The sequence below is a fragment of the Rutidosis leptorrhynchoides genome, chromosome 4 (genome assembly GCF_046630445.1).
Source record: "Rutidosis leptorrhynchoides isolate AG116_Rl617_1_P2 chromosome 4, CSIRO_AGI_Rlap_v1, whole genome shotgun sequence".
Classification (NCBI taxonomy): Eukaryota; Viridiplantae; Streptophyta; class Magnoliopsida; order Asterales; family Asteraceae; genus Rutidosis; species Rutidosis leptorrhynchoides.
The window spans coordinates 577,076,689-577,096,565 of NC_092336.1; positions in this window are offsets into that span (position 1 = coordinate 577,076,689).

Sequence of the window (19,877 nt, forward strand, 5' to 3'; positions counted from 1 at the left end):
ATGTATATACATTTTAACTGAGTCGTTAAGTCATCGTTAGTCGTTACATGTAAATGTTATTTTGAAACCTTTCGGTTAACGATCTTGTTAAATGTTGTTAACCCATTGTTTATTATATCTAAAGAGATGTTAAATTATTACATTATCATGATATTATGATATATTAATATATCTTAGTATGATATATATACAGTTAAATGTTGTTACAACGATAATCGTTACATATATGTCTCGTTTCGAAATCATTAAGTTAGTAGTCTTGTTTTTACATATATAGTTCATTGTTAATACACTTAATGACATGTTTACTTATCATTTATCATGATTAAACATAGTGTATCAATATCTTAATATGATTCATATGTATTTAGTAAGACGTTGTTATAACGATAATCGTTATATATATCGTTTCGAGTTTCTTAATTCAATAAACTCAATTTTATGTATATAACTCATTGTTAAAATACCTAATGAGATACTTACTTATCATAATATCATGTTAACCATATATATAATCATATATATGTCATCATATAGTTTTTACAAGTTTTAACGTTCGTGAATCACCGATCAACTTGGATGGTCAATTGTCTATATGAAACCTATTTCAATTAATCAAGTCTTAACAAGTTTGATTGATTAACATGTTGGAAACACTTAATCATGTAAATAACAATTTCATTTAATATATATAAGCATGGAAAAGTTCGGATCACTACAGTACCTACCCGTTAAATAAATTTCGTCCCGAAATTTTAAGCGGTTGGAGGTGTTGACGTATCTTCTGGAAATAAGTGCGGGTATTTCTTTTTCATCTGATTTTCTCGTTCCCAGGTGAACTCGGGTCCTCTATGAGCATTCCGTCGAACTTAACAATTGGTATCTTGTTTTGCTTAAGTCTTTTAATCTCACGATCCATTATTTCGACGGGTTCTTCAACGAATTGGAGTTTTTCGTTGATTTAGATTTCGTCTAACGGAATAGTGAGATCTTCTTTAGCAAAACATTTCTTCAAATTTGAGACGTGGAAAGTGTTATGCACAGCCGCGAGTTGTTGTGGTAATTCAAGTCGGTAAGCTACTGGTCCGACACGATCAATAATCTTGAATGGTCCTATATACCTTGGATTTAATTTCCCTCGTTTACCAAATCGAACAATGCCTTTCCAAGGTGCAACCTTAAGCATGACCATCTCCCCAATTTCAAATTCTATATCTTTTCTTTTAATGTCGGCGTTGCTCTTTTGTCGACTTTGGGCGGTTTTCAACCGTTGTTGAATTTGGATGATCTTCTCGGTAGTTTCTTATATTATCTCCGGACCCGTAATCTGTCTATCCCCCACTTCACTCTAATAAATCGGAGACCTGCACTTTCTACCATAAAGTGCTTCAAACGGCGCCATTGTTGTAGGAAAATTCTGCTAACGGTAGATGTCGATACCAACTGTTTCTGAAATCAATAACACATGCTCGTATCATGTCTTCAAGTGTTTGTATCGTCCTTTCGCTCTGCCCATCAGTTTGTGGATGATAGGCAGTACTCATGTCTAGACGAGTTCCTAATGCTTGCTGTAATGTCTGCCAGAATCTTGAAATAAATCTGCCATCCCTATCAGAGATAATAGAGATTGGTATTCCATGTCTGGAGACGACTTCCTTCAAATACAGTCGTGCTAACTTCTCCATCTTGTCATCTTCTCTTATTGGCAGGAAGTGTGCTGATTTGGTGAGACGATCAACTATTACCCAAATAGTATCAAAACCACTTGCAGTCCTTGGCAATTTAGTGATGAAATCTATGTTAATGTTTTCCCATTTCCATTCCGAGATTTTGGGTTGTTAAAGTAGACCTGATGGTTTCTGATGCTCCGCTTTGACCTTAGAACACGTCAAACATTCCCCTACGTATTTAGCAACATCGGATTTCATACCTGACCACTAAAAATGTTTCTTGAGATACTTGTACATCTTCCCCGTTCCAGGATGTATTGAGTATCTGGTTTTATGAGCTTCTCTAAGTACCATTTCTCTCATATCTCCAAATTTTGGTACCCAAATCCTTTCAGCCCTATACCGGGTTCCGTCTTCCCGAATATTAAGATGCTTCTCCGATCCTTTGGGTATTTCATCCTTTAAATTTCTCTCTTTTAAAACTCCTTGTTGCGCCTCTTTTATTTGAGTAGTAAGGTTAGTGTGAATCATTATATTCATAGCTTTTACTCGAATGGGTTCTCTATCCTTTCTGCTCAAGGCGTCGGCTACCACATTTGCCTTCCCTGGGTGATAACGAATCTCAAAGTCGTAATCATTCAACAATTCAATCCATCTGCGCTGCCTCATGTTCAGTTATTTCTGATTAAATATGTGTTGAAGACTTTTGTGGTCGGTATATATAATACTTTTGACCCCATATAAGTAGTGCCTCCAAGTCTTTAATGCAAAAACAACCGCGCCTAATTCCAAATCATGCGTCGTATAATTCTGCTCGTGAATCTTCAATTGTCTAGACGCATAAGCAATTACTTTCGTTCGTTGCATTAATACACAACCGAGACCTTCCTTTGAGGTGTCACAATATATCACAAAATCATCATTCCCTTCAGGTAATGACAATATAGGTGTCGTTGTTAACTTTTTCTTCAACAATTGAAACGCTTTTTCTTGTTCATCATTCCATTCAAATTTCCTCCCTTTATGCGTTAATGCAGTCAAGGGTTTTGCTATTTTAGAAAAATCTTGGATGAATCTCCTGTAATAACCAGCTAGCCCTAAAAATTGACGTATGTGTTTCGGAGTTTTCGGGGTTTCCCACTTTTCAACGGTTTCAATCTTTGCTGGATCCACCTGAATACCTTCTTTGTTCACTATATGACCGAGGAATTGAACTTCTTCCAACCAAAATGCACACTTTGAAAACTTAGCGTACAGTTTTCCTTTTCTCAGCAACTCTAGCACTTTTCTCAAATGTTCTTCGTGCTCGTGATCATTCTTCGAGTAAATAAGTATGCCATCGATGAAAACAATGACAAACTTGTCAAGATATGGCCCACACACTCGGTTCATGAGGTCCATGAACACAGCTGGTGCTTTAGTCAATCCAAATGGCATAACCATAAACTCGTAATGATCGTAACGTGTCCTAAAAGCAGTCTTCGAAATGTCATCCTCTTTCACCCGCATTTGGTGATATCCAGAACGTAAATCGATCTTCGAATAAACCGACGAGCCTTGTAGTTGATCAAATAAGTCGTCGATTCTCAGTAATGGGTAACAGTTCTTGATGGTAAGTTTGTTCAACTCTCGGTAGTCGATACACAACCTGAATATACCATATTTCTTCTTGACAAACAGAACAGGAGCTCCCCATGGTGATGTACTTGGTCGAATGAAACCACGCTCTAAAAGTTCCTGTAACTGACTTTGTAATTCTTTCATTTCGCTGGGTGCAAGTCTGTATGGAGCATGAGCTATTGGTGCAGCTCCTGGTACAAGGTCTATTTGAAATTCAACGGATCGATGTGGGGGTAATCCCGGTAATTCTTTCGAAAATACATCGGAAAATTCTTTTGCGACGGGAACATCACTGATGTTCTTTTCTTCAGGTTTAACTTCCTCGATGTGTGCTAGAATGATGTAACAACCTTTTCTTATTAGTTTTTGCGCCTTCAAACTACTAATAAGATTTAACTTCGCGTTGTTCTTTTCTCCGTACACCATTAAAGGTTTTCCTTTTTCACGCATAATGCGAATCGCATTTTTGTAACAAACGACCTCTGCTCTTACATTCTTCAACCAGTCCATGCCAATTATTACATCAAAACTCCCTAACTCGACTGGTATCAAATCAATCTTAAACGTTTCATCACCCAGTTTAATTTCTCTATCCCGACATATATTATCTGCTGAAATTAATTTACCATTTGCTAATTCGAGTAAAAATTTATTATCCAAAGGCGTCAATGGGCAACTTAATTTAGCACAAAATTCTCTACTCATATAGCTTCTATCCACACCCGAATCAAATAAAACATAAGCAGATTTATCGTCAATAAGAAACGTACCCGTAGCAAGCTCCGGGTCTTCCTGTGCTTCTGCCGCATTAATATTGAAAACTCTTCCACGGCCCTGCCCATTAGTATTCCCCTGATTCGGGCAATTTCTAATAATGTGGCCTGGTTTTCCACATTTATAACAAACAGCGTTGGTATTACTTGCTCCGACACTATTCGTTCAGGCATTACTTGTTCCGACACTATTTGTTCCTTTAGTTCTGTTAAACTTTGGTCCATAGACCTAACACTTTGTCGAGCTATGACCATTTCTTTTACAAAATGTCGTGCAAAATCCCTGATGATTTTCTTCACACCTATGACATAGCTATTTTTGATTTTTGTTGCCGTTGTTGTTATTGAGGTTGTTGTTGGGATTGTTATTATTGTTGAAACAGTTGTTGTAGTTGTTGTTGTTGTTGGGATGTTTGTTGTAGTTATTGTTAGGATTGCAATTATTGTTGCGATTGTTGTTGCGGTTGTTGGGATAGTTGTTGCGATTGTGGTTGTAATTGTTATTGTTGTTGTACTGGTGACTCTTGTCACCGTTTTCCTCCCACTTCCTTTTGAGTTGTTTCGTGTTGGCTTCTTCGGCCGCCTGCTCTTTAATTCTTCCCTCAATATGATTTATGAGTTTATGAGCCATTCGACTTGCCTTTTGTATGGAAGCGGGCTCATGTGAACTCACATCTTCTTGAATCCTTACTGGTAACCCTTTTACAAACGCGTCGATCTTCTCTTCTTCATCTTCGAACGCTCCCGGACACAATAGGCACAACTCTGTGAATCGTAGTTCATACGTGGTAATGTCGAACCCTTGTGTTCATAACTCTCTAAGCTCTACCTTGAGCTTATTGACTTCGTTTCTAGGACGGTACTGCTCGTTCATCAATTGCTTGAATGCCGACCACGGTAGTGCGTAAGAAGCATTTTGTCCTACCTGTTCAAGATAGGTGTTCCAACACGTTAACGCAGTACCTGTGAAGGTATGCGTAGCGTACTTAACTTTGTCCTCTTCAGTACACTTACTTATGGCAAACACTAATTCGACTTTCTCAGTCCACCGTTTCAATCCAATTGGTCCTTCGGTTCCATCAAATTCCAAAGGTTTGCAGGCAGTGAATTCTTTGTAGGAGTATCCTACACGATTTCTTGCACCGTTAGTTGCATTGCTAGATTCAGAGATATTGTTGGTATGTAGCACAGCCTGTACTGCGGCTATGTTTGCAGCAAGAAAGGTACGAAATTCCTCTTCGCTCATATTCATGGTGTGTCGAGTAGTCGGTGCCATTTCCTTCAAAATAGCCAACTGAATCGAGTTAATCATACAGAATATTAAGAGTAGTCAATAGTATTTCGTAGCATAATATGAACTCATTTATAAAAGCTTTTTCTTCATATTAGCGTTTTATAAGTTTAAATTCGGGTATTACCTACCCGTTAAGTTCATACTTAGTAGCTAATATACAATTCAACTACTACAATTCCATATGAAAAACTGATTATAATAATATATCACATACAAATATTCTTCAAACTTACAACATCGCTATATTACATATAACATGAAATATAGTACTCTTTGATACGGGACAGTTTTGAAGATAAATCTAGTTAATACGCAAGTTGTTCAGCAAAGGAAATAAAGACACGTAATTCACAAGTCCAGAAACAAGTCATGCATTCTGGTTTTACTAAGATGACTTCCCATCCTTAGTCTTGTGAAAAATAACCGTTATGACCATTGGCGAGGCAGCATGTTGTAATGTCGTCAAAAGGACGAGGGTTTCGTAATGTCCAACAGCCCCGTAATAATCTAAAAACCTTGTTACTCACCCCAACTACTGAATCCGTCACTTGTGGGAAGATTTTATTTAAAAGTTGCAATCCGATGTTCTTTTTCTCACTTTGGTAAGAAGCGAACATCACTAACCCGTAAGCATAACATGCTTCTTTATGTTGCATGTTAGAAGCTCTTTCTAATTCACGAAATCCTATGTTAGGATATGTTGAGTCAAAATAGGTTCTTAACCCGTAGCATAAAATTGCATTTGGGTTCCCCGCATTTAACGCTTTAAAGAAAACACGGCGTAACTTACGGTCTCCCCAATGTGATATACCCCACCTATCAAAGGAAAGCCTTTTATAAACTAAGGCATTTCTGGAAAGTCTTTCAAATGTTTGACAAGTTAATTTTGCCATAATTAATTGTGCTGATGAAATCTGACCGACTCTAGACAAGATTTCCTCAATCATATCCTCTGGTAGATCTTCTAAAATATTCTGCTGTCTACCCTTAACGTCCATTTTGTTTTTATACTGTAAAATAGACAAGGATTAGATTCGTAAAAGATAATTAACAAACAATACAAGTAATATTTACATAGAACATAAAAGTACAAGTACACTACAATACATATAATACACAACATGATTACAACCCTCTAATCTGAATCACTGGTTTCTTCTTCTTCGGACTTGGTTCGTTTTTCTAATTTTCTAGGAATATATGGTGTTCCTCTAATATGAGCCGTCGTTTTCCACAATGGTTTAGAAAAACCTGGTGGTTTAGAGGTTCCCGGGTCATTGTTACATTTTAGGAAATACGGATGTTGCCGATACATATAAAGTTCATCGGGGTTGGAATCGGGTTTCTCTATTTTTATACCTTTTCCCTTATTATTTTCTTTCGCTTTATTAAATTGGGTCGAGGTAATTTCTATAACATCATCGGAATCCTCATCGGGATCCGATTCATCGAAAAATTGGTAATCTTCCCAATATTTTGCTTCCTCCGCGGAAACACCATTGACCATTATTAACTTTGGTCCGTTGATTGAGGATTTTCTTTTATTTAATTGATTTACTATAGGTATCAATATTTCTTCCTCCGGAACCTCTTCTTCTTCTGTTTCCACCTCTTTCGGTTCCTCCTCTCCCGGTTCCTCCTCTTCCGGTTCCTCCTCTTCTGGTTCCTCTTCAGGAATTTGTGAATCTTCCCAAAATATATTCGACTCTTAATTATTATTAGGTGAATCGATGGGATTTGTACTAGTGGTAGACATCTATCACACAATATCAAACACATTAAGAGGTTAATATATCACATAATATTTACATGTTAATAATATATAGTTTCCAACAAAAGTGTTAAGCAATCGTTTTTAAAGAAAACGCGGTCGAAGTCCAGACTCACTAATGTATCCTAACAAACTCGATAAGACACACTAATACAAATTTCTGGTTCTCTAAGACCAACGCTCGGATACCAACTGAAATGTCCCGTTCATAATGATTATAAACGTTCCATATTAATTGATTTCGTCGCGAGGTTTTGACCTCTATATGAGACGTTTTTCAAAGACTACATTCATTTTTAAAACAACCATAACCTTTATTTTATATATAAAGGTTTAAAAAGCATTACGTAGATTATCAAATAATGATAATCTAAAATATACCGTTTACACACGACCATTACATAATGGTTTACAATAAGAATATATTACATCAAAAATAAGTTTCTTGAATGCAGTTTTTACATAATATCATACAAGCATGGACTCCAAATCTTGTCCTTATTTTAGTATGCAACAGCGGAAGCTCTTAATAATCACCTGAGAATAAACATGCTTAAAACGTCAACAAAAATGTTGGTGAGTTATAGGTTTAACCTATATATTATCAAATCATAATAATAGACCACAAGATTTCATATTTCAATATACATCCCATACATAGAGATAAAAATCATTCATATGGTGAACACCTGGTAACCGACATTGAAAGGATCCGTTTATATACATTATAAACGATTCACAATAGTTGATTACATCACGAGGTATTTGACCTCTATATGATACGTTTTACAAACATTGCATTCATTTTTAAAAGACAAACTTTCTTTACATCAAAAATTGACGGCATGCATACCATTTCATATTACATCCAACTATAATTGACTTAATATTAATCTTGATGAACTCAACGACTCGAATGCAACGTCTTTCAAAGTATGTCATGAATGACTCCAAGTAATATCCTTAAAATGAGCTAATGCACAGCAAAAGATTTCTTTAATACCTGAGAATAAACATGTTTTAAAGTGTCAACCAAAAGGTTGGTGAGTTCATTAGTTTATCATAATCAATCATTTCTGTAATAGTAATAGACCACAAGATTTCAGTTTCTATAAATATCCGTACACTCGCAAGTGTATAAAAGTATTCTATAAGTTGTTGAGCGCTTCAGTAACCATACTTAACAATTAATGTGGCATATTCCCTTTATTATGAAATCTCCCTACGCTGTACCAAGTGTAGTAAAAACGAAGTACTATGCAACCGTTTACGATACTAGAGTGACTAGCCCGGTTGGGGTTGTCAAACCCGATAGATCTATCAATAGGATTCGCGCTTGCAAGCTCTTACAACATGTAAATATTAGTTACCAAGCTACTAGGGAAAAATATGCAAAGTGGTACAACTCAACGTAGAATATGTTTTTAGTACTTGTGTCCATTTCGTAAAACAGTTATAAAACAGTGCATGTATTCTCAGCCCAAAAATATATATAAAAAGGGAGTAATGAAACTCACAATACTGTATTTCGTAGCAATTATGTATATGACGGCACTGAACAAGTGCAGGGTTTGTCTCGGATTCACGAACCTATATTAAGTATATATATTTATATGTTGGTCAATATCTGTCTAACAATTTAGGTCAAGTCGTAGTGTATCACAATCCTAATGCTCGAGACCGACATGCAAAAGTCAACAAAAGTCAACTGGACCCAAAATGACTTCCAAAATCTATACATGTTTATTATATAACTTATATATAGTCGTTTTATATATTTAAATATATTTATCAGATCTTATTATACTAAATAATACAAGTCATTTATTAATAAATAAAAATTTATATTAAAATTCATATATGATAAAAATATACTTTTATATATCTCAAGTAATAAAATTTATAAAATTCACTTGATATCATAAAAATATAGTGGTATGTATTATTAATGTAATTATATTACGTGTGGTAAAAATATCTTTGTACGCATATTTATTTGATAAAATAATATTGATAATAATAATAATGATAAAAATAATAAAATGATAGTTTCAATAAAAATATTAATTTTTAGTAATAAAGATAATTTTAGTAATAACATCAACTAATAACAATTATAATAATCGTTTTAATAATAATATTAAAATTAATGATAATTCAGTTGACCATATCTTTTAATCCGTTCATCGAAACCACACGATTTCTAAATGAAAAGTTATTAATTTTTCTTCATCTTTTCAACGACATGCATATCATATACCTTATCTCAGTAGCATATGTATCAAATTCGTGATTTATCATAAACTATTTAACGATGAAACTAAGCATACAAACATGCATAATCATATATACTCGAGCACTAGTCAGGGATACACTATCAATATATAAAAGATAAGATATGAATGCTCACGTATCAATATTGTGATTCAATATTGTAGGAAAGTACGTAGACGCAACGAAAATGATAAACGTTAGGTTGACCTCACGAGCAATACCCTCGATCAATACACATAACCTCCATAGCTATAATCCATAATTTCCTTAGCTCTATCCCGTTTGAAAATTTATTTTGAAATCGTCTAAATATAACTCCGTCGTAGTATTTTATGTATACTAATAATATCTTGAAATAATACTAAGTAAATATATATATATATATATATATATATATATATATAATTCGATTGAGAGAGTTTAGAGAAATATATTTTCAAGTTTCTATGAAATAATGAAACCTATTGAATTCTATTTATAATAGATTTTTGAATTATTAAAGTAAATTATTAAAGTATGAATTATTAAAGTGAATTATTAAAGTATGAATTATTAAAGTGAATTATTAAAGTATGAATTATTAAAGTGAATTATTAAAGTGAATTATTAAAGTATAAATTATTAAAGTGAATTATTAAAGTACGAATTATTAAAGTTAAAGTAAAGTAAAAGTAAAGTAAAGGTAAAGTTAAAGTATAGTAAAAGTATAAAACTATATACGTATAATACGCATATAAATATATATAATATTAATTTAAATTATTATATATATTTGATAAAATAAAATATAAATATCTTTATTTTTATCATACTGGTTAAGTAATGAGTGGTCAAAAAGAATAGATTTCTTAAATCACAGTGGACCTCATAACATAGGCCCGTAATCATATCATAATGTATCTGATAATTCAATCATTTGATATTATCTCTTAATTCTGTCAATAAATATATCGAAACAAATACGTTCATGTAAAGTATCATATATCTAATACTTTGTTAATGTTTTCAGTTAATATTATATATTATATATACATATCTATATACACATAATTGTTCGTGAATCGTCGAACACGGTCAAAGGGTAATTGATTACATGAATGTAGTTCCAAACTTTTTGAGATTCAACATTACAAATTCTGCTTATCGTGTCGGAAACATATAAAGGTTAAGTTTAAATTTGGTTGGAAATTTTCGGGTCGTCACAGTCATTAACAAGATGCATATAAGAATATCCCCTATCATTTCGGGAAATCCTTCGGACATGATAAAAATGAATTCGAAGTACCAAAGCATCCGGTACTTTGGATGGGGTTCGTTAGGCCCAATATATCTATCTTTAGGATTCGCGTCAATTAGTAGATCGGTTTACTAATTCTTAAGTTACCAAGCAAAAAGGGGCATATTCGGCTTCGATCATTCACCCATATAATGTAGTTTCATTTACTTGTGTCTATTTCATAAAACATTTATAAAACTGCATGTATTCTCATTCCAAAATATTAGATTTTAAAAGTGGGACTATAACTCACTTTCACAGATTTTTACTTCGTCGAGAGTAAGACTTGGCCACTGGTCGATTCACGAACCTATAACAAATATATACATATATATATCAAAGTATGTTCAAAATATATTTACAACATTTTTAATACATTTTGATGTTTTAAGTTTATTAAGTCAGCTGTCCTCGTTAGTAACCTACAACTAGTTGTCCATAGTTAGATGTACAGAAATAAATTGATATATATTATCTTGAATCAATCTACGACCCAGTGTATACACGTCTCAGGCTAGATCACAACTCAAAGTATATATATTTTTGGAATCAACCTCAACCCTGTATAGCTAACTTAAACATTACTGTATATAGAGTGTCTATGGTTGTTCCAAATAATATATATACATGGGTCGATATGATATGTCAAAACATTTGCATACGTGTCTATGATATCTCAAGATTACATAATATATTAGAATACATGTATAATACAATATAAGTTAGCTAGGATATGATTTGTATAGAATTGTTACAATATTTCCCGTAGCTACAACAATCAAAAAATATCCAATCTTGTTTTACCCATAACTTCTTCGTTTTAAATCCGTTTTGAGTGAATCAAATTGCTATGGTTTAAAATTGAACTCTATTTTATGAATCTAAACAGAAAAAGTATAGGTTTATAGTCAGAAATATAAGTTACAAGTCATTTTTGTAAGAGGTAGTCATTTCAGTCGAAAGAATGACGTCTTGATGACCATTTTGAAAAACATACTTTCACTTTGAGTTTAACCATGATTTTTGGATATAGTTTCATGTTCATAAGAAAAATCATTTTCCCATAAGAACAACTTTTAAATCAAAGTTTATCATAGTTTTTAATTATCAAACCCTAAACAGCCCGCGGTGTTACTACGACGACGTATGTCCGGTTTTACGGTATTTTTCGTGTTTCCAGGTTTTAAATCATTAAGTTAGCATATCATATAGATATAGAACATGTGTTTAGTTGATTTTAAAAGTCAAGTTAGAAGGATTAACTTTTGTTTGCGAACAAGTTTATAATTAACTAAACTATGTTCTAGTAATTTCAAGTTTAAACCTTCGAATAAGGTAGTTTTATATATATGAATCGAATGATGTTATGAACATCATTACTACCTCAGGTTTTGTGGATAAACCTACTGGAAATGAGAAAAATAGATCTAGCTTCAAAGGATCCTTGAATGTCTTGAAAGTTCTTGAAGCAGAATCATGACACGAAAACAAGTTCAAGTAAGATTTCCACTCGAAATAAGATTGTTATAGTTATAGAAATTGAATCAAAGTTTGAATATGAGTATTACCTTGTATTAGAAAGATATCTTACTATAAATAAGAAAGATTTCTTGAGGTTGGATGATCACTTTACAAGATTGGAAGTAAGCTAGCAAACTTGGAAGTATTCTTGATTTTATGAAACTAGAACTTATAGAATTTATGAAGAACACTTAGAACTTGAAGATAGAACTTGAGAGAGATCAATTAGATGAAGAAAATTGAAGAATGAAAGTGTTTTTAGGTGTTTTTGGTCGTTGGTATATGGATTAGATATAAAGGATGCGTAATTTTGTTTACATGTAAATAAGTCATGAATGATTACTAATATTTTTGTAATTTTATGAGATATTTCATGCTAGTTGCCAAATGATGGTTCCCACATGTGTTAGGTGACTCACATGGACTGCTAAGAGCTGATCATTGGAGTGTATATACCAATAGTACATACATCTAAAAGCTGTGTATTGTACGAGTAAAGAATACTGGTGCATACGAGTAGAATTGTTGATGAAAATGAACGAGGATGTAATTGTAAGCATTTTTGTTAAGTAGAAGTATTTTGATAAGTGTCTTGAAATCTTTAAAAATTGTATAAATACATATTAAAACACTACATGTATATACATTTTAACTGAGTCGTTAAGTCATCGTTAGTCGTTACATGTAAATTTTGTTTTGAAACCTTTCGGTTAACGATCTTGTTAAATGTTGTTAACCCATTATTTATTATATCTAAAGAGATGTTAAATTATTACATTATCATGATATTATGATATATTAATATATCTTAGTATGATATATATACAGTTAAATGTTGTTACAACGATAATCGTTACATATATGTCTCGTTTCGAAATCATTAAGTTAGTAGTCTTGTTTTTACATATATAGTTCATTGTTAATACACTTAATGACATGTTTAATTATCATTTATTATGATTAAACATAGTGTATCAATATCTTAATATGATTCATGTGTATTTAGTAAGACGTTGTTATAACGATAATCGTTATATATATCGTTTCGAGTTTCTTAATTCAATAAACTCAATTTTATGTATATAACTCATTGTTAAAATACCTAATGAGATACTTACTTATCATAATATCATGTTAATTATATATATAATTATATATATGTCATCATATAGTTTTTACAAGTTTTAACGTTCGTGAATCACCGGTCAACTTGGGTGGTCAATTGTCTATATGAAACCTATTTCAATTAATCAAGTCTTAACAAGTTTGATTGCTTAACATGTTGGAAACACTTAATCATGTAAATAACAATTTTATTTAATATATATAAACATGGGAAAGTTCGGGTCACTACACCATAGCAACTTTGATGGGTTTCATCTCAACCGGGATGGACAACTTCAACTTTTTGATTGTTAGTGACTGATTTTTAAGGGGCCATCCCAACCGCAATAGGCCTCATCCCAACCGGGAGGAAGCCCAGTCACTCTGTTCTTGATTTTTCATTACTTATCTTAACACTCCCCTTTAATGCAAAATTCCGATCAACAATTTCCAATGCATATTGACAACTTGATGGTTCTACATTGTTGATCATTTCCACCTTAAAATCTTTGAGCTGCATACGTTGTCTATTCTTCTTTGTTGATTTTCATACCTTCAGTTTTTGAAACGACCCGTCCATATTACTATAAACACAGTACGTTATTCATTGGTCCCGTAGCGAGGTATTTGACCTCTATATGATACGTTTTAGAAAATATTGCATTCGTTTCATAAAAAGCACACCATTATAATACATAATGCATGTTTTAAACAATTGGGCAATTATTTAATGAATAATCTCCATAATACATCGGTTTTCAAATACTACACACTTGACATAACAATGAAATATAATACATGACAAAGGTTTTATTGAATGCAACACTTTATTTAATTAAAAGTATGAGACTCCATGCATAACTTGCTCAGATTATGCAACAGCGGAAGACTTTCTTAAGGACCTGAGAATAAACATGCTTAAACAGTCAACACAAAGGTTAGTGAGATATATAGGTTTAACATCGATATAAATACAGACCACAAGATTTCATAGTTATAAATATATGTACACTCGCAAGTGTATAAAAGTATTCTATAAGTTGTTGAGCGCTTCGGTAATCATACTTAACCATTAATGTAGCATATTCCCTTTATTATGAAATCTCCCTACACTGTACCAAGTGTAGTAAAAATGAAGTACTATGCAACCGTTTACGATCCTAGAGCGACTAGCCCGGTTGGGGTTGTCAAACCCGATAGATCTATCAATAGGATTCGCGCTTACATGTTCTTACAACATGTAAATATTAGTTACCAAGCTATTAGGGAAGATATGCAAGGTGATACAACTCAACGTAGAATATATTTTAAGTACTTGTGTCTATGGCGTAAAACATAAAATGTATGTATTCTCATTCCAAAATATTTGTAGAGTTTAAAAATGAGACTATATACTCACGGTAGTAAAAATATATTAATAATAAGTTTTCAGCTTATTAAAAATATGGCCGTCGTCTTTGGATTCACGAACCTATAACAATAATAATGATTCAGATAATAATACGACATTGAATAAAATAAAACAAGTTCATAGAATATTTATATATTAATTTTTAACATTTTTATGTTAGTAGTCCTTTGTTAGTAGTCCAAAATAGTCCGAAATGTCCAACAGTCCAATAATCGGTATATATATAATCTTAGAATTACCCCATGACGTATTGTATACGTATTGTCTTTGCATCAACCCAGAGATGTATTGTATACGTATTGTCTTAGAATTTATCAAAACGTATTGTATACTTATTGTCTTAGGATTTATCAAAATGTATTGTATACTTATTGTCATGGAATGTACCAAGATTATTATATATATATATACAATCTCGGAATTAACTAAGATTATAATATTTTGTTATACTAATGATAACATGTCCAAATATATATAGGATATAGGAAAAGTTAGCAAGGATATGGTTAATATAGTTTTTACAATATAAATTTCGTCCATACAACGTTAATTTTAGCAGATTTTGTTTTGCTCGCTAAATATTCATTACAACTCCGTTTAAAGTGAATCAAATTGCTATGGATTCCTTAAGAAGTTAATTTTTCAAAAACAATTCGAAATATATGATTTTTGATAAAATACTTTCACTTTGTCTAAGATCATGAAAAAAAATACTAGAAGTCTTATTTACATATATTAACATATTTCCAAAGTCTTAGCCTCGAACTTAAAGTCTAAGATAGGTTTTTAATTCCCAACCCAAAACAGCCCGCTTTTTACCGAATGAAGATTAAACGATATATGTTAAGTTTCAAGGTGTTCTTCATATGTACAAGTTATAAGTTCTTATATTAACTTAATATAACATCATAATACATATAAATAAGTGTTATTAGAGTTGAGTTAGAAAGATTAGATTAGTTCTTCAATCAAGTTTAGAATCAACTAAACTATGTTCTAGTTTATAAACTCTTATATAGATAGCTATAAACATATGAATTGAACAAGAGTTGAAGTAGAGTTTTTACCTCAAGTTTAGAATGTAAAGTTTCTATAAAAAAGAAGTAGTAGAACAAAACTTGAGAGAGTTCTTGCAAGTGTGTGTGAAAATTGGAAGTAAAATTTGGAAAATGAATGTGTAAAAATGAGTTAGAAATGGTACTTATTTATAGGCTTGAAAATTTGTTTTTTAGTAAAAATATCTAGTATAAGTTAAAATGTATTAAGTCATGTATGACATATTAAATTGATTAGGTCATGGATGACATATTACACAAATAATTGCAGATTTCTATTAGTATATATCAATAGTAAATACTTCTAGAAGCTGTGTATAATACGGGTAAAAATACCGTATGAATGCGAGTAGAATTCTTGAGGAAATTGAACGAAAATACGAGTATAGCTATCCCTTATATGTATTGGTATATTATAAAGTGTATTTAATACTTGTAAGGATGTATTTACACTCGTAATACTTTATATGTAAATACATTTTAACATAAGTTAATTACATCGTTTAAATAGTAACATATATATTGTTCAAAAACTCTTTAAATTAGTAGTATGAAAATATATATATAATACTTTGTTAATATACTTAATGAGATATTTAATTATCATATTTTCAAGTTAAATCTCTATATATATATATATATATATATACACACACACACACACACACATATATATATAATTAATACAAGTTATGACGTTCGTGAATCGTAAGAATAAAAGGGTGGTCAAACGTTTACATAAATTCCATTTCAATTAATCAAGTCTTAACAAATTTGATTGCTTAACATGTTGGAAACATTTAATTGTGTAAATATTAATCTCATATATATTAACGGAAAAATCCGGGTCGTTTTACACATAATTGTTCGTGAATCGTCAAGAGCAGTCGATGGGTAAATGAATACATGAACACAGTTCAAAGTTTTTGAGATTTCAACATTACAGACTTTGCTTATCGTGTCGGAAACATATAAAGATCAAGTTTAAATTTGGTCAGAAATTTCCGGGTTGTCACAGTTTTACACCCACTTCTCCATTTCCAACTCCTTTTTCAGCATCATCATTGCTTGATTCTGAAATGTGTGAAGAGCCATTACCGTCAGAATTTCAAAACGAATCCTCCACTTTAATAGAAAGACAATGCTCCCAAATTCTGTATCAATATTCATATCCCTTTTGCAAGCCACATTTACCTTAGTAACCTTAGATGGACAAACTTTCTTGATGTGCACAACCATTCCACACTTGAAACATGTAAAATTTTTCCTTATTTTATTTTCACTTTCATCCTCACTTGACTCATCCTCTTCATTCTTATTGCTGAATGAAGCTTCCTCGTTGTCTTTGTTGGATGAAAACTTTTTTTTATAGTTCTTCCTTTCGAGAACAACACAGCACCAGAGTCCAAATTCTTGGCCATTTACTTAGCCAAAGCCTCTTGATTAGAAAGAACATTCTCTAATCCTTCAACTAAAGGTTGAGTAGGCCACCCTTGAATAGAAGTATTGAAAGGCACATACTCTTTCTTCAACCCACGGATCAAGTATCGACGCAACCGAGATTCACTTACCTTCTCGTTATCATCAATTTCTGAAATTTCAGACAAATACTTGTAACCTTCAAAAAGTGTTCAGAAATTATCATACAATCTTGTCTTGAGATTGCTAACTCATTCTCCATTTATTGCAACCTTGCGGTATTCTTCTTTGTAAAGAGTTTCTCGAGAATTTTCCAAACCACCTTTGGCGAGCTTACATCACGAACATGATCAATGCGCTCTTTGCTAATTGAAGTCCTCAACACAAAGAGAGCTTTTCCACATTTGATCTTCCACTTTCTTTATAAACCAGCTTGCTCTAGGACATCTATGGGAATTATTGCATTCATCCGCGCAACAAGTTCCCATAAATATTAACCTTGAAGATAAGCGTCTATACACATCCTCCAATATTTGTAGTTGCTCCCGCGCAACAAGTTCCCATAAATATTAACCTTGAAGATAAGCGTCTATACACATCCTCCAATATTTGTAGTTGCTCCTTACAAGTTTCTCCATTCCATATTGCATGTTTTCACTATTTTCATTTGTGACCTCCGTTGTAGTTGGCAAGAACAAAGCTCTTCTTCAACCTTCTTTGAGTATAAGAACATAAAGAAAAATGCTTTTAAACCAAGAAGCAATCGTCTAACATGGCTTTAGATAACATAAAACAAAAATAACATCCGATAAATAAGAAGTGTAGAAAATGAAATGAACAAGATGGAACCATAAAATGTAATGTGCATTGCATAATCAAATCAAGGTACAAAACAATGGTTACAAAGGACTTTATAAATACTTGAAAAGTAAACCTATCATTATCTTAACCACTTATCCATTAACCACTGGTAAACATGGAGATATAATGCAGAAATAAAACATGGCAATTAACAAAGATCATTACTCACTAACCCCTAAAAAACAGGAACATATAATCTGCACAAATTCTGAACTGGTCGCATTTGTATCTCAACTACTACGATGGGTGCCATAGCAAATGCGAAGAGTTTCATCTCAACCAGATGGACATCTTCAATTTTTGGATTGCTATTGCTTGATTTTCAAGAGGCCATCTCAACCGCAATAGGCCTCGTCCAGATTGGGATGGAGTCCAGTCACTTTATACTTGATTTTGCGTTACTTATTTTAACAAACACGAGGTGAGTACGAGGCGAGGATAGTGTTCTTATATAAATTACAAATTACGTACGTTTGTTTCAAACAAACAAAGGTATAATGTACTCGGTAATAAACAAACATAAACATTGAACATCTAAAATGGGAAGAAAAAAGTTCATTATCATAGACACGTCACACGTGCCCAAATTATATGAAGGGCTAATCTGGTAATTCTCAATTTGAATCCCTTTTAGTCGACCTACTTTGATGAGTGATTGGAGACGTAATACCCACGTACCCAAAGTATTTGAAGAGCAATATTGTAATATTGGTAATTCTACAAATTGAATCCCTTGTAGTCGACATGCGTTGGTGTAAACTATACCTGCAAGCAGAGGCGATTCTACATGCATTGGTGTGGGGTCAAAGGACCCCACTACTTTAGAAATTTTTTATACGATGTATTCTTCAAATTGTATAGGACACTACTAAATTTAAGTATAGGACCCCATATATTTTTAAAATTTAAGGTTTTTTAGAGGTAAATAACTACTAGAGTTCCCTTTAAATATTATTAACTTTGGAAGAAAAAAAATTAGGACCTCATTGGATTTTCATCCTGGAGTCGCCACTGCCTGCAAGTAGCATATGTACTATGCACTCGATCTGCGTAGCTACAAGTCTTATGATCTTTTTAACTTGCTTTTCATTCGGCAAATCGAAAGCACAACCCACTTATATTTCCATAAAGAACATATGACATCTTAGCATTTGCCTTTTTCGTCAACGTACAATCATCAATGCATTACTCCGCGTTACAATACAATATACTTATCTGCGGTACGTGGCATAAAATCCATATACAGTAGTTTTCAACCCCACTTGTGAATTTGTGATGACATTACAAATCTAAGGATTGCAGTATTGACCTATTTTATTTCTAATATAGTACTAGTATATCCTAACACTTTGGTTGTTTGATCATGTAAGCGCCATAATCCATGTACCATCATATTTTAGTTATACTTTTAATACTTTAATGAATATTTAATAGTGTATGACTAAAAATTGTGACACAAAATCATCTCCTTTAATGTAATTGTTACTAGTTATCATCTAGCCTCTCAACTAGTGGTAAAGGAAATAAAAATCATTTAATTTTTTTAGGATGATAAATTCATCCACATTTTGATAATTCCATCTCAAATTTGCTTCTTTAATTGTACATTATAAATTTTGAATGAACAAATTCGATAATTTATCAATTTGTTTTTAAAAAAAATATTGTCGACCTATTTTTATGAAAGTGATAGAGACATATAAAGGGAAAGAAGATTATTGTGGTATTAATGTATTATAGTACGAGTAGATAACAAGAGCAAGAAAAGAATATGTAATACACACATACAAGTTATTCTGTGAAGTGTAACCTTTAATCAGGACCTGAT